Source organism: Pleurodeles waltl, chromosome 6 (assembly GCF_031143425.1).
Source record: "Pleurodeles waltl isolate 20211129_DDA chromosome 6, aPleWal1.hap1.20221129, whole genome shotgun sequence".
NCBI classification, from domain to species: Eukaryota; Metazoa; Chordata; class Amphibia; order Caudata; family Salamandridae; genus Pleurodeles; species Pleurodeles waltl.
In genome coordinates this window covers 270899463-270914170 of record NC_090445.1, presented here as the reverse complement: position 1 = coordinate 270914170, position 14708 = coordinate 270899463, and the positions used below count along the sequence as shown (strand labels likewise).

The 14708-nt window shown below is 46.5% G+C and overlaps 1 protein-coding gene across 2 annotated transcripts in view; it reads right to left on the bottom strand.

The window, feature by feature from the left end:
• The window catches only part of ASIC2 (acid sensing ion channel subunit 2), a 1882574-nt gene that overhangs the window by 321919 nt on the left and 1545947 nt on the right, over positions 1–14708 (bottom strand). The window lies entirely within an intron of this gene.

Sequence of the window (14708 nt, the reverse complement as noted above, 5' to 3'; positions counted from 1 at the left end):
ATCCCTCTGATGCAGCACTACTACAGCTAGAGTAGGGCACATTAATGGTGCATTTGGAGCTCAGGTCTCCCACTTCTATACATCTGGAGCACAGGTCATTATTGTTGCTGCCAAAGCTTGGTCTCCCACCTCTCTTCCGCAGCTGGTCTCCCTTGCTCCTCTGCTCCCTGGCACTCTTGTACCAACACCACTGCCTCATCGCCAGTGTTTGCTGGAGCTCTGAAGAATCTTCCTTCCCATGATTAGGATCTTCCCTCTGTGTAGACGCCCCCAGGTGAGTGTTCCAACGTGGGAATTAAATTATTATTTCAAACATCTTTCTACAAATTTGCTATATCTTAAACTCTCAAAGTTGATCTATCCATGTGGTGGATGGCAGGGGCAAGTGTGGGATTTTCACAGAATCTGATCATGGCCCCTGGAATTCAAGATGAAGTCTAAGTTCCTCCATCAGCCTTCACCTATGTTTAGCTCTCTAGAGATTCCCCCCTCCTCCCTTATAAAGCCAAATAGCCTGAAAAAAGCAGCAGACTTCTTTGCTATCATTCTGCCATCTCTGACACCGCCTGTTTCTGGCTAGTGTACCTACCACCTAACAACAGCCATGTGTTAACTCACTTTGCACCAAAAATGCAGGATTGCAATATAACTATGGAAAACCATGCCTTGTAAGCTTGTTAAGATGTGAAACACAGAGGGATATTTAGTTAAAATATTGGTAAGTTCAAAGAGCATTATTGTGGGCTCAATATATGGCCTTAACACCGCAAAACTCATTTTTTCTTGATGGTGCAGGGTCCCTTAAGAATTTGGGATGACAAAAAAGGTGATTGAGGGTTTCTTGAACTTAGCTCAGTTCAAAACAGGACAGGTCCGGTAGATATCCTAAATAACAATGATAGAAAATTAATGAATGATCTACAGGGGAACACGGTTTACCGATATATGGAGTCTCATCCACTTGAACAACAGTAAGTAGATTTTTCACTTATGGGCACACTTCACACTAGCAAGAATAGGTTACTGACTTATCTCCCATTCATTGACTTCATGTTGTTGGATGTGAGATCTTCTAAGGCTCCTTCTCACATCATGAACCTATCCGGTTCAAGCTGGATTAAAGATTTACTTTCACAATGAAGAACCATGCAGCTTGAATATTTCCCACTACAAACTACAAAAAGAAAACTAAAATCCCATATCAGCATTAACTTGAGGAAAATAAATCACTCATTTCTCTAAAGCACACTGTGGGCAACCAGTAAAGCAACAATCAGGGCTGAAATCATAAGAGATTCAGCCATCACATGTAAACAGAAAGAAACAAAAGAAAAATGTGGTTTGGAGACCCAGATTCACGTAGCTTCTTCCACTGTCATCAATAGAAGACCGGAAAAGGCCAAGTTCACATTGAATCCTTATTAAACCTCAAATGTCAAATGTGCACTTTACTGACTTAAGGACCCTATTAGGAATGATGGGTTGATAGATTTTAGTCTGCCCAGTTTAAACAGAGGGTGCCTTCATTAGATATCCACATCATGTATGATGATAGAGGTAACACGGTATGCCTCCCACAGAAGATATCAGATATCCTGCTCACTATCAAAATCTTTACCCTTCCAAATCCAGGGGTAATCTAGAAGCAGAACTCTTTTTCCAGGGGCTCAAGATCCTAAAATTAAATTCAAAACGGAGACATCTTCTAGAGGGTGAGATCAGAAAAGAGAACATTTAGACCCTCCCCCCCCCATATGGAAAGATCCAGCAATGGCTTCCTTTGCTAACTCTATAAACAGTGCAAGGAAGTTATCGTAGGTGTCCTGTATGAGGATCAAGGCACAAATAAGTTGTGATGGCTACTTGCTGGACCCCTGTTGCATTCAAAATGGGACACATCAGGGATATCCCAATTCAAATTTGTACTTGCTCTACAGCCATTGGCGGACAGAATTAATTGTAGGGGTCAAGGGATCATTCTCAAAACTGCTGCTTTATGCAGCTGATATTCAACACACTCTTGCTGATCTGGAATTCTCCCTACCAGACCTCAATAGAATACTCACCTATTTTTCATATATATTGAGCTATAAAGTGAACATAAATAAAAACAAGGTGCTACCTATACAAGAATAGTAACAACAGCTTCCATTGAGGGATACAGCTTCCAATGGAGACAAAACACACTGAAATACATGAAGGGTCAATGCAAGTAGTTGTTTAGAGCAGATGGCGAAAGACAATCTAACCCCAATTGTCACCACAACATCTACTGATTAGGTAAGAATCGCCAAGCGCTCCCACTTCACAGAACGCCTTAAAAACAACGCTCACGACTGCAAGGAACTCTTCAGCATCGTGAAGGAACTCTCCAACCCCAACGCCAACGTCAACGACATCCCTCCATCCCAGAAACTCTGCGACGATCTCTCCACCTTCTTCTACCAGAAAATCGCAGCCATCCACGACAGCTTCAACACCTCACCTCCGCCAGACCCCACCCCCAACAACTCCTCCCACGCCGACCACATCACCACCTGGACCCAAGTAGACGACACTGAAACCCTAAAAACCATGAACTCCATCCACTCAGGATCTCCCTCTGACCCCTGCCCACATCACGTTTTCAACAAAGCCGACGTCTCCATCGCCCCCATACTCCGCAAGATCATCAACCTTACCTTCAACACCGCTACCTTCCCGGACAGCTGGAAGCACGCAGAAATCCAACCTCTCCTCAAGAAACCTAAGGCTGACCTCAACGATCTCAAAAACTTCCGACCAATCTCCCTCCTCCCTTTTCCAGCGAAAGTCATCGAGAAGATCATCAACACACAGCTCGCCCACTACCTAGAAGACAACTCCATCCTAGACCCCTCCCAATCCGGGTTCAGACGAAACCACAGCACAGAGACTGCACTCCTCGCCGCCACAGATGACATCAGACTACAAATGGACAACGGCGAAACCTCAGCCCTGATCCTCTTAGACCTATCAGCCGCCTTCGATACAGTCTGCCACCGCACCCTACTAACCCGTCTGCACGAAGCCGGCATCCAAGACAAAGCCCTCAACTGGATCTCCTCCTTTCTCTACGGCAGAACCCAGAGGGTCCGACTCTCACCTTTCCACTCCAAAGCCACCAACCTCATCTGCGGCGTCCCCCAAGGCTCCTCACTAAGCCCAACGCTATTCAACGTCTACATGGCCCCCCTCGCACAACTGGCCCACCAGCACAACCTCAGCATCATCACCTACGCCGACGACACCCAGCTCGTCCTCTCCCTGACCAAAGATCCTCTCACCGCCAAAGCCAACCTTCACGAGGGTCTGAAATCCATTGCCGAATGGATGAGCAACAGCCGCCTAAAACTTAACTCCGACAAGACGGAAGTCCTCATCCTCGGGCGCACCCCATCGGCCTGGAACGACTCGTGGTGGCCCACTGCCCTAGGCCCTCCACCCACCCCAGCCAACCACGCACGAAATCTCGGCTTCATCCTCGACTCCGCCCTCACCATGTCCAAACAGGTCAACGCAGTCTCATCCTCCTGTTTTAACACCCTCCGTATGCTCCGCAGGATCTTCATGTGGATTCCAACAGGAACCAGAAAGACGGTAACCCAAGCCCTCGTCAGTAGCAGACTCGACTACGGCAACGCACTCTACACAGGCATCCCAACAAAAGACATCAAACGACTCCAACGCATCCAGAACGCATCCGCCCGCCTGATCCTCGACATACCCCGCCGATGTCACATCTCCCCTCACCTGAGGGACCTCCACTGGCTCTCCGTGGACAAGAGGATCACCTTTAAACTCCCCACCCATGCACACAAGGCTCTACACGACACCGGACCCACCTACCTGAACACCAGACTCAACTTCTACGTTCCCTCACGTCAACTACGCTCTGCCAACCTTGCCCTCGCCATCGTCCCCCGAATCCAGCGCAAGACCTCTGGCGGCAGATCCTTCTCCTACCTCGCCGCCAAGACCTGGAAAGCACTCCCGACCTCACTACACCAGACCCAGGACCTCCTCACCTTCAGGAGACTCCTCAAGACATGGCTCTTCGAACGATAGCAGCACCCCTCCCCCCCTAGCGCCTCGAAACCATAACAGGTACATAGCGCGCTTTATAAATTATTGATTGATTGATTGATTGATTTAAGATGCGCACATGTATGCATCTTCCTGTGGGGTAGGGTTCAGACAGTTAAGAGGGTGGTGAACCCCAGGATCAACTACATGCTGTGCATGCTGCTACTGATGGTACATTCAGAATCCTATGATCCAAGAGCAGAAACATTAATTTCTTTATATGGTACAATTTGAAACCAAGACCTGAAACCCTACAAATTATCAGCTAATAGATAGTCTGGGGGACTTAGCCTGTCACATAGAATATTACTATGAAGCATTACAACTTTCACAGCTGGTATACATGTTACCAGGTGCTAGAAGTGTGCAACTCTGGGTGAAACTAGAAAGGAACCTCAAGAATGACTAGTTCAGTCTGTATTGTCTCCATGCCACAAAACCCCTTTATTCTTAACTAACAACCTGATAGTCCAGACCATGGTAAATCTTGGCTGACACCTCACAAAAAGCTAAAGGTTCCATAATCACTTAACCATCTGGTGCAATCCAGCTGTCCAATGGGGGACACACTCTTCTGTGAGATATTTAAAAGACAGCATGGATCCATACAATTGACGAACTTGTGACAGAGGGTCAAAACCACTCCCTTCTCTCTCAGAATAGTCTACATTACCAGTTTCTCAAAGGTGTAGACCCTTGCAATTGAGCCATTGTCTCAAAAGTGAATTAGGACAGTCTCCTCTCTAAGAAATTCCTTACAAAATATATGACGCTTACATTGATTATGAATAAATGGAGGAACACTAGTCTCAAATTCTTGAACTCCATGATAAATACATTAGAGAGCATGTCACAAATAAACTAAATTCAATAGACTCTAGAACTGACACCAACAGAAACTAGCTGAAGCTAGCGTGACAGAAGACTCAGCGTACAGGAGGTGCAAACAATTGAGACGTGAAAATTTGCATATTCTGTTTGCTGTCCCATTCTAGCGAATTATTGGTCATCTATCTGAAATACCCTGAAGGTATTGTCAGGTATCTTCAGACAAGCTAATAGGTTAGCCCTGCAACACAATACAACTGATGTCCCAGACATTTTTGCCCATTGCAGATGGTGGCTATCAAGTGCATTGACAGGAGCCACAATATGAATACTGTGTTAATGACACTCCTCAAACCCACCATAACGTGAGAAAGGGCTTTCTTAAATCCATGAAATGATCTCATATGAACAACTCATATACAGATTAAAGACATGGGCCCTCATTCTGACCTTGGCGGGCGGCGGAGGCCGCCCGCCAAAGTCCCGCCGTCAGGTTACCGTTCCGCGGTCGAAAGACCGCGGCGGTAATTCTGACATTCCCGCTGGGCTGGCGGGCAGCCGCCTTCAGGCCGCCCGCCAGCCCAGCGGGAAAGAGGCTTCCACGATGAAGCCGGCTCGGAATCGAGCCGGCGGAGTGGAAGCTGTGCGACGGGTGCAGTTGCACCCGTCGCGTATTTCACTGTCTGCGCAGCAGACAGTGAAATACATTTAGGGGCCCTCTTACGGGGGCCCCTGCAGTGCCCATGCCAGTGGCATGGGCACTGCAGGGGCCCCCAGGGGCCCCGCGACCCCCCCTACCGCCATCCGGTTCCCGGCGGTCGGACCGCTGGGATCTGGATGGCGGTAGGGGGGGTCGGAATCCCCTCGGCGGCGCAGCAAGCTGCGCCGCCTTGGAGGATTCAATGGGGCGGCGGGACACTGGCGGGAGACCGCCAGTGTTGCCGGTCCGACCGCGGCTTTACCGCCGCGGTCGGAATCCCCATTGGAGCACCGCCGGCCTGTTGGCGGTGCTCCCGCGGTCCTCCGCCCTGGCGGTCTTTGACCGCCAGGGTCAGAATGACCGCCATGGTGTTCATATTCCTTAATATGTTGGCTCCTTTCCTTGATATAAGGGATGATGGCTGAGGGAGCAGGGACACAGACAACTCACTCAATACAGGAGGTTACCATTGAGATTTGCACAATGTTCAGGCCTTAGAAACAGAACTGATTGATACCAGAGAAAGCTGGCAGAATGGACTGGTAAAGTCTAGATCTAGCAGAATGTAGTGGTAGCTGCCACTACACGGAACATGTGTTAAGGACATAGGGCCAGATGTAGGAAGCGTTTTGCATGGCGCAAACTGCAAAAATCTCAGTTTGCGCCATGCAAAACGCGCATAGCGATTCACATTCCCATTTTGCGAGTCGGTACCGACTCGCAAAATGAGAATGCGACTCGCAAATAGGAAGGGGTGTTCCCTTTCTATTTGCGACTCGCACTGCGATGCAGAATTGCTTTGTGGCCGCGAACGCGGTCGCAAAGCAATTCGCAGTTACCACCAGTGTCACACTGGTGGTAACCCATTTGACCCCTTCCCCTTTGTGAATGTCGCCATTAATGTTTTTTGAGAGCAGGCAGTGGTCCAATGGACCACTGCCTACTCTGAAAAACCGAAACCAAATGGTTTTGTTATTTTTTTTGTATTGCAACTCGTTTTCCTTTAAGGAAAACGGGCTGCAATACAAAAAAAAACAAAAAACTGCTTTATTTAAAAGGCAGTCACAGACATGGAGGTCAGCTGTCTCCAGCAGGTCACCATCCCTGTGAGTGCAGGGAATCTCAATGGGGTCGCAAAATGCGGACCACCTCATTGATATTAATGAGGTGGGTCTTTGCGACCCCATTGAGATTCGCAGACGGTGTCTGAGACACCGTTCTGCATCCGATTTTGTGAATCAGAAATTGCGAGTCGCACCGACTCGCAATTTCCGATTCACAAAATCAGATTTTACTACATCTGGCCCATAATGCTGTCATGATTATAAGTCTGAAGAGGGAACGAATGATACATGCCAATACCACTACTGTCATCAAGTTTTATTATCACAGCAATGCTCAACGTTAGTATCATTCGATCCATTGCTTTGTATACTAAATGTGGCAATGGCTAATACTGATGAAATTACATTTTAATAGTCTTAGCCATTGGGAGCTTCATTCCACTGCATTATGCATTGGATATCCCAAATTGCTGCCAATGATACCATATATAATGCATTCATGTGCGGAAGTCCATATGGCCGATATGTGTTTGTTTCCATCACTCTCTTTGTTCATCTGGATTGGTAGAAGCCAAAAAAGAAGCATATATATTTATATAAAATAGAAATTTGTTTCCAAGAGTTTGCAGTGTACATTTTCTCATGTCTTGCACTACGTGGGCTATGTTTGTGCCTTGCCTGTCTTCCCTGATGTTACTTGGGATGCACCTCAGCCTCACCAATGTCAGTCAGACCTGTGCGATATGCAGCTGGCTAGTAAATATGGGTATTAAAGCAGCCATGTTTAATAGAGTTGTTTACATGCAGATTTTTACTCTTAAGACAGCAATTAATGTATATAAAGATCCATTTGAAGTATGGTTGGGGGAACTTTTTATTTCTTTTGGATTTCTCCTTCAAACTGAGTGTGCTTTCAAAGGTAGTATATAGTACTGTCTCAACTTTGCTGGACATAATTAAAAATTGCTCCACTTTTCAGAAGTGAGAATTTATCCTAAGTGACACTACCTAAAAAGATCCTTTGGTTATTTCTGAGAAGCATCATTTTTCCAAGGCATGGTAACTTAAACTTTTCGGCCAAGAATCTGAGGTAAGGTCGTTAGCAGTCCACACCAATCTTTTTGTCGATTGTTAGAGAATGGATTCCCCACAATCACATAAAAGAGCCACTGTTACTGTCAACTAATATATAACTGTTGGACTTTTTTCCTTACGCAAGGTCATCCCCAGACTTTTTGCCTCCTTCCTCCTGGTTTTTCTGACCTCTCGCTGTTGGCTCTAGGACTCTGAGCACTTTATCACTGCTGACCAGTGCTAAAGTGCAGATGCTCTTCCATCTAAAGTTGGTATGATTGGCTTATACCTAATTGGCATATTTAATTTACCTATAAGTCCCTTGTACAGTGGTATCTCTATACCCAGGGCCTGTAAATTAAATACTACTAGTGGGCCTGCAGCGCTGCTTGCGCCACCCACTGAAGTAGACTTTCAAAACCTGTCTCAGGCCTGCTAGCGCAGGGCCTGTGTGCACAGTTTTCTGCCACAGGGACCTGGCATCTAAACTTAATTGCCAGGACCAGAACTCCCCTTTTACTACATGTAAGTCACCCCTAAGGTACGCCCTAGGTAGCCCTATGGGCAGGGTGCCATGTATGTAGAAAGGCAGGACATGTGCCATATCGCATGGCCTGTCCTGGTAGTGACAGCCTAACTTGGTGTCTCACTGCTGTGAGTGCTGCCTTCTCATGGATTGCATTAGAAATGCCCTGCCTTATGTGTAAGGGGTATTGTCTGATTTATGAGGGGTAGCGTAGGCCTATTTGGTATGGTTGTGATGGTGATAATAAATGCTGCTTACTGGTGTAGGTGTATTTTTTATTACTATCACAGAAATGCCACTTCTAGAAAGTGCGCATTTATCTGTACTTATTACTCTGGTGTTTTGCAGCTTGATTCCAATCCACGTCTGGGCAGAGTGACAGTTGGGGCTTTGTGCATACTTTTCAGACAGCCTGTACACAGGGAGGGTGGAGGTGTCACAGAGGTGCATCTGCATACTGAATAGACTTCCTGGGCTGAGAGAAGGGAGAGGCGGGGCACACCTACATTTGTAAAGGCTGTGCCTGGCCTCACACAATAGGGTCGTTAACCCCCCACTGATGTTTGGAGCCTGTGCTGAAAGGAGAGAGGGGGCACTCCCAGAACCAGTTGTAACTGGCTGGAACCTCCTCACCCTACCCTTGAAAAACACTGTAAGAACTGACTATAAGTACAGGAGAATTTTCCCCACAATTTGGAGACTCTTTGAACTTACCTGGAACTGGACACAGGAACCGCCATGGACTGCTGCTGCTGTGCTGACCCGTGACCTGCCTGGTCACTGTAAAGGACCACCATTTGCTGGCATCTTCCTTGCGCTGGCCTGTTGTTGGACTCTGTCCCCCTGTGGGCCTTTTCCTTGAACTCTGCTCCACAGGGGCAGGGTGCTGTGGCCCCTGACCCCTGCATCCATGCTTAAAGCATGAGGGGTGCTTTTCTTCACTGAATTAGGCGCTTTGGAAAGCGCCTCTTTGGCGATGTCTTTAGTGCTTGTAAGCGCTGCCACTTTCCTGTGATTAGCGCTTGCTTAGCGCTCTGCTACTGTAATGCTGGGAATCACCGCCGCAGCCCGGGGAAGCTGTTTTGTCCAAGCGTGATTGTAGCGCTTCCTGGTGCCCCCGGGGCACGAAGAACACCTTCTTGTTATCTCCTGGAGCAAGTGTGCTCCTATTGGTGCCCCCGGGACGAGGACTGCTCCGTGGAGCACCCCTAGGGCACCGGCAGGCCCTGCCTTGGGCCCGGACGTCATCAGGAGCAGGAGGGAGAGGAGGACGCCTCTCCCTCACCTGTTGGAGTCCCGGAGGACTCTCCTTTGATTTGTGGGCCGGTCGCTAGCCTCACCGGAGGCTCACCCATGCCGCCGGCTCCCTTGTTGGCCCCCATGTGGGCCAGTGGCATTTTTGGGGGGTCTCCCCCCCTAGTGAGGGTCAGTGGAGGCCCGGGGAGACCCCAAGAGTTAGCGGGTCCCTGGAGGGGCCCATTTTCAACTCAGAGGGGGTGTGTGGCGCCCCCCTCCTCTCTAGCAGCATTTTTCCTGGCTTTGGCCCTCCCCCTTGTGAGGGCTGGTTGAGGCCTGAGGGGGGGCCCTAATGATCACGAGTCCCCAGGAGGGACCCAGTAAGGATCGAGGAGGGTGCGTGCTGCCCCTCTCCCTCTACAGTATCACGAGGCCCCCATTTTGCGCAGGGAGCGCCGGGGTCCCCCTTGTTTCCGTTTCTTAGGCACTGGAGGTGCCTCTATCATCTACCAGGTATTTCAAAGGGACAATATATATCAGGAGTTCTTATTAGAGACTTTATTGCATTATATATTGCCTACCTGTTATATGATGTTTTGTGTGCATATGCAAATGTTCCTTTTATGGACATGCTTGCTAATATGTTTTCCTAACTTGCCATATGTTGTCTAATGTTCCTACTATGGGCGTTTTATGATATTCTTATGACAAGTGTTCTATTGTGATAACGTGTTTCCTGACTACTGCTTATGTTGCAGAATACTGAGTAACTTGTGTGTTATGTGTGACTACTGCTAGGTTGCACAGTAACTAATGTGTAACGTTCTGACAACTGCTAAGGTAGCAGGATAGTACTGATATGTGATGTTTGGTCTGATAATTGCCTTGTGTACAATACAGTATATTTTCATATAATCTGGTGTTGTGCTTCCTTTGTGGTGGGGATATTGCGTCACGTGTGTTGTGTGTGTTGTGCAAACGCTTTACACATTGCCTCTGGGTTAAGCCTGACTGCTCGTGCCAAGCTACCAAGGGGGTGAGCAGGGGTTATCTTTGACGTGTAACTCCCTTGCCCTTACTAGAGTGGGTAAGTTCTGCCTGGCTGAGGTGCATACCCTATCCAACCAGAAACCCCATTTCTAACAATAACGAATTCGAGAAAGTGTCAAGTGAATTCTCTACACAACATATTACAGCCATTGTCATTTGCTAATTGGAATTACTAATCAGTTTCTGCCAGTGTATTCAGCGTCAGCTCTGCCAGTGTATTCAGCGTCAGCTATCATCAAACATAACTCCCCGAAATTGACACTTTATAGTATTACTGTTTCCGATTTCACAATATTAATAATCTTGTGCTGCACTCTGTCCTTTTTGAGGCCCTACATTTAGGGCCAGATGTATGAATCTGGGCCATTGTGATTCGGTAATTGCGATTTTTAAGAAATCGCAATTACTGACTCGCGAAGGGCCATGTATCACATTTGCGAGTCGGTAATTGCGATTTCTTAAAAATCGCAAATGCAATTACCGAATCGCAAATTGCGATACTGGCCCCATTCGCAGCTATGGGCCTGTTGGCCCATAGCTGCAAATTGTTTGCATTTCCTAAATTGCGATTTCTGAAACAGAAATCGCAATTTGGGAAATGCAAAGGGCCAGGGTGCTGGGGGCCTAAGGCCCCCTCTCCTGCACCCCAATTTTTTTTTTTTGCACATGTAAAGTACACACATGCCAAAAGGGAATGTGTGCTTTACATATCTAATTTAAAAATGCAGTTGTACTGCATTTTTTAATTTTGCACCAGGTTACCACCTGGTTGCAGGTTATGGTATTTTGCAAGTGCAAAATATCATTCTGCGAAAAATCGCAATTGGCGATTTTTTGCAGAATTGCTTTGCGACCTGGATTTTGCGAATCGCAAATTGCGATTTGCAAAATCCAGGTTGCAACGCCGAAAATCGCAATTTTTGCGATTTTAATTTTTTGGTCTGCGAATGCATTTGATGCATTGCTGACCCCAATTTTGCACTCGTAAACGGCCGATTTCGCAGTTTGCGAGTACAAAATCAGTTGATACATCTGGCCCTTATTTCCTTGTGTCACCAAAATCCTTTCTTCAATAAATGTCTATGAATACGAAGGAGGTTTTTTTTATCAGTTGGCAGGTGGCCTGCAAGCCCTTTGGGTCAGCAGAGGCCGTCACCAGTCCCACATTTGGGTATACCCCTTCAACTTAGAGTGACTGTTAGGAATGGGGCCTCTAGTTGGCAGAGGTATACCCCATTGTCCAAATCGGAACCACAATCCTAATCAGGGTAAGTCACAACACATTCCAAATTATCCTGTGCCCTCCCTCTGGTAGCTTGACACTGAGCAGTCAGGCTTAACTTAGTGACAGGAGTCCTTCCCACCAAGACAATGGTCAGCAGGGGGGTCAAGGGTCCCCTAGGCATGGTCATTGCACCCAATGCCAAGTAGGGGGCCCCATATCAGGGCCCCCAATGGCATTTAAAATAAAGCAAAATACTTATCTCTACTTACCTGTACTTACCTGGGATGGGGTCCCCCATCCTCCGCTGTCCCTCTGGTGTAGGAGAGGATGTCCCTGGGGCCTATGAAGGGCACCTGTGGACACATTCCATGGTGTTCCACCATGGAAATGGGTCCACAGGTCCTCTAATGCCTGCCCTGATCAAGGTGTTAAATAATGGCGCTAAGCAAGGATAAACAAGGTGGCAGAGCCTTAGAGTCATTTTTTGCCATCTCATTGAGGCAAGGTAGTTTCCCTCCTGCAAAAAATTATTTCAACTCCATAACTTTGGAGCTAGATGGGTCTAGCACCAAAGTATAAAAAGGGTTTGCGCTAAATTAGTGTAAAAAAAAATGACGCTAATTTAGTGAAAAGCTAGGATAAATCTGGGCCTAAATGCCTTATTAGGCCTGAACATTGCCCATTGACCTAGCTTGTTGCTATAGTTTACATTTTTCTGGACTATTTAAGGAAACATTGAATGCATGTAGGTACGGGTTTGAAGGACTATGCCCACAACTTACTTCATACATTATTATGACTGCCTGCCTCCGCTGTTGTTTTTATTCTCTCTTGGTTAATTCACTCTCAAGCTGACTTCTTTTCTTTCTCCAATGCGCCCTGATCTGCCTTGGTTTAACTGTTCACGTCTTATGCCCTATTGTTGTAACTCTCTTGTGGTGACTCCTGTATACATACACCGATGTAAGCGTCTGAGTTCAACTTTTAATGTAACCTGCTTTAACCCTGTAGTCTGTGTGTTGTAAAGAGCTCTGATGCCTTCAGACCATGTCCGCGCTATTAAATTGCAAAAATAAAAATAAAGAAATAGGTATTATCTTAACTTTCACCTTTCACCCTCCTTCCAAGCAGTGTTAGTCTGTCTGACTTGCCTGCTTCTGGCATGCATTAGTGGCACTTTCTGCTATAGCACTGCTCCTGGCATACTTTCGACCGTTAAGTTAAGGAAGAGATCTCACCCTACCCTACTTTGAGGTCAGAGAGGGTGGGTGCTATTTTCCCATTTTATTTTGTCTATGTGCTATGTGCATTTGTCATTTATTGCGGCTCCCATTAGTTAATTAAGAGAATTTACTTTACTGCTAGCTGGCGCTAATTAACTCAATCATGCTTATTTTCAATTGTTCATTTATTTTAACTTCACTGCTGGGGATCAATCTGCCTCTCAAATTACTGCATGTGGCATTGATTGATATAATTATTTCAATTTAATTTCGTTAATTTGTTTTGCTATTAAATACCTAATTAGGTAAAGTGTACAGAACAAGCACGTTGTTGAGATGTTTTGTAACCGCCCTGGGCACTGCGGTGTCACTAAAACAGCAATGTACATTGTTAATATTACATGTGCCGGTAGAAAATCCGCAGGGGAGTTGCACATTTCCTGAGATTGTTCACAAGACCCTGCCCCAGCAATGAATCATCTGGCCAGGAGCACTTCTGCAGGTATAGAGTGCAGGTGAGTTGTTTGTAAAATGTGCTCGATTTTGGGTTTTGGTGTGACGTCGCAGAAAAAAAATGATCTTGCCTGTACTCATATACAAAGCTAATGAGGTGTGTTATTTTCTTCAAAGAGGTGCATTATGCAAAAATTCAGAACATCTCCCAAAGGAGAGGTCTTCACGCTTTTCGTACACGTCACTCTGATTCCCCCAATCCTCAGATATTATTGTGGCTCTTTTTCGGAGGTTCAGTTGTGGCTTCTCTGCTCCTATTTCACAGCCTGCGGTTTCTCTTGTGTAATGCCAGTCATCACTGTCCATTAATCTGAAGACAGTCATGTGAGGTGAGTAGTGGACACAATGTTATCTTGATATTTAGAGCAGGCTTTCAGACCTGCTAACCAGTAAAACAAAAGTTACAGTGTGAGGAGAGGGCGGTGCTTTGGAGGTGACGGGAACCCATGCTTGCAACTATCTGAGAAGCTCTATGCCCTCCACCAATTCTCCATGCCACAAAAAACAAAGAGTCACTGAGTCTGACACAGATGCCCTGGGCTGTTTCACACCCCTTTAAAGACATTGGCTGCTTACAGCCTCAAGAAAAGAGCTGGAACGCTGCTCTGAGCAGTGCTTTCTAGCTGACTTTCCTGCCACTGTGTGATTTCGACTACTCAACAGGTGACCTTGTGAAGGGAGCCAAAACCAAGTAACACACGGTGGCACCTTGTGATTTGGCAGGTCTGTGCTTTTGCACTCCAGGTACACTACTGCACATTGGTCAAGGTACGGAGACTTTCCTTATCAAAGTTTAGAACGTTTAGCGTGGATTAGTGGATTGACAAGACTCAGCATAATTACAAATGTTAAGAAATCGGGTCTTTGGTTGGCAGCTAGGTTACCCCCTGTCCAAGCAAGTACCCTCACTCTAGTCAGGGTAAAAGAGAATCACCCTCAGCTAACCCCTGCTTACTCCCTTGGTAGCTTGGCACGAGCAGTAGGCTTAACTTCAATGCGCTAGGTGTAGAGTATTTGTACCAACGCACACAGTAACTTAATGAAAATACTACAAAATGACACAACACAGGTTTAGAAAAATAGGAAATATTTATCTAAACAAACCAAGACCAAAACGACAAAAATCCACATTACACAAGTCAAGTTATCAATTAAAAAGCAAAAA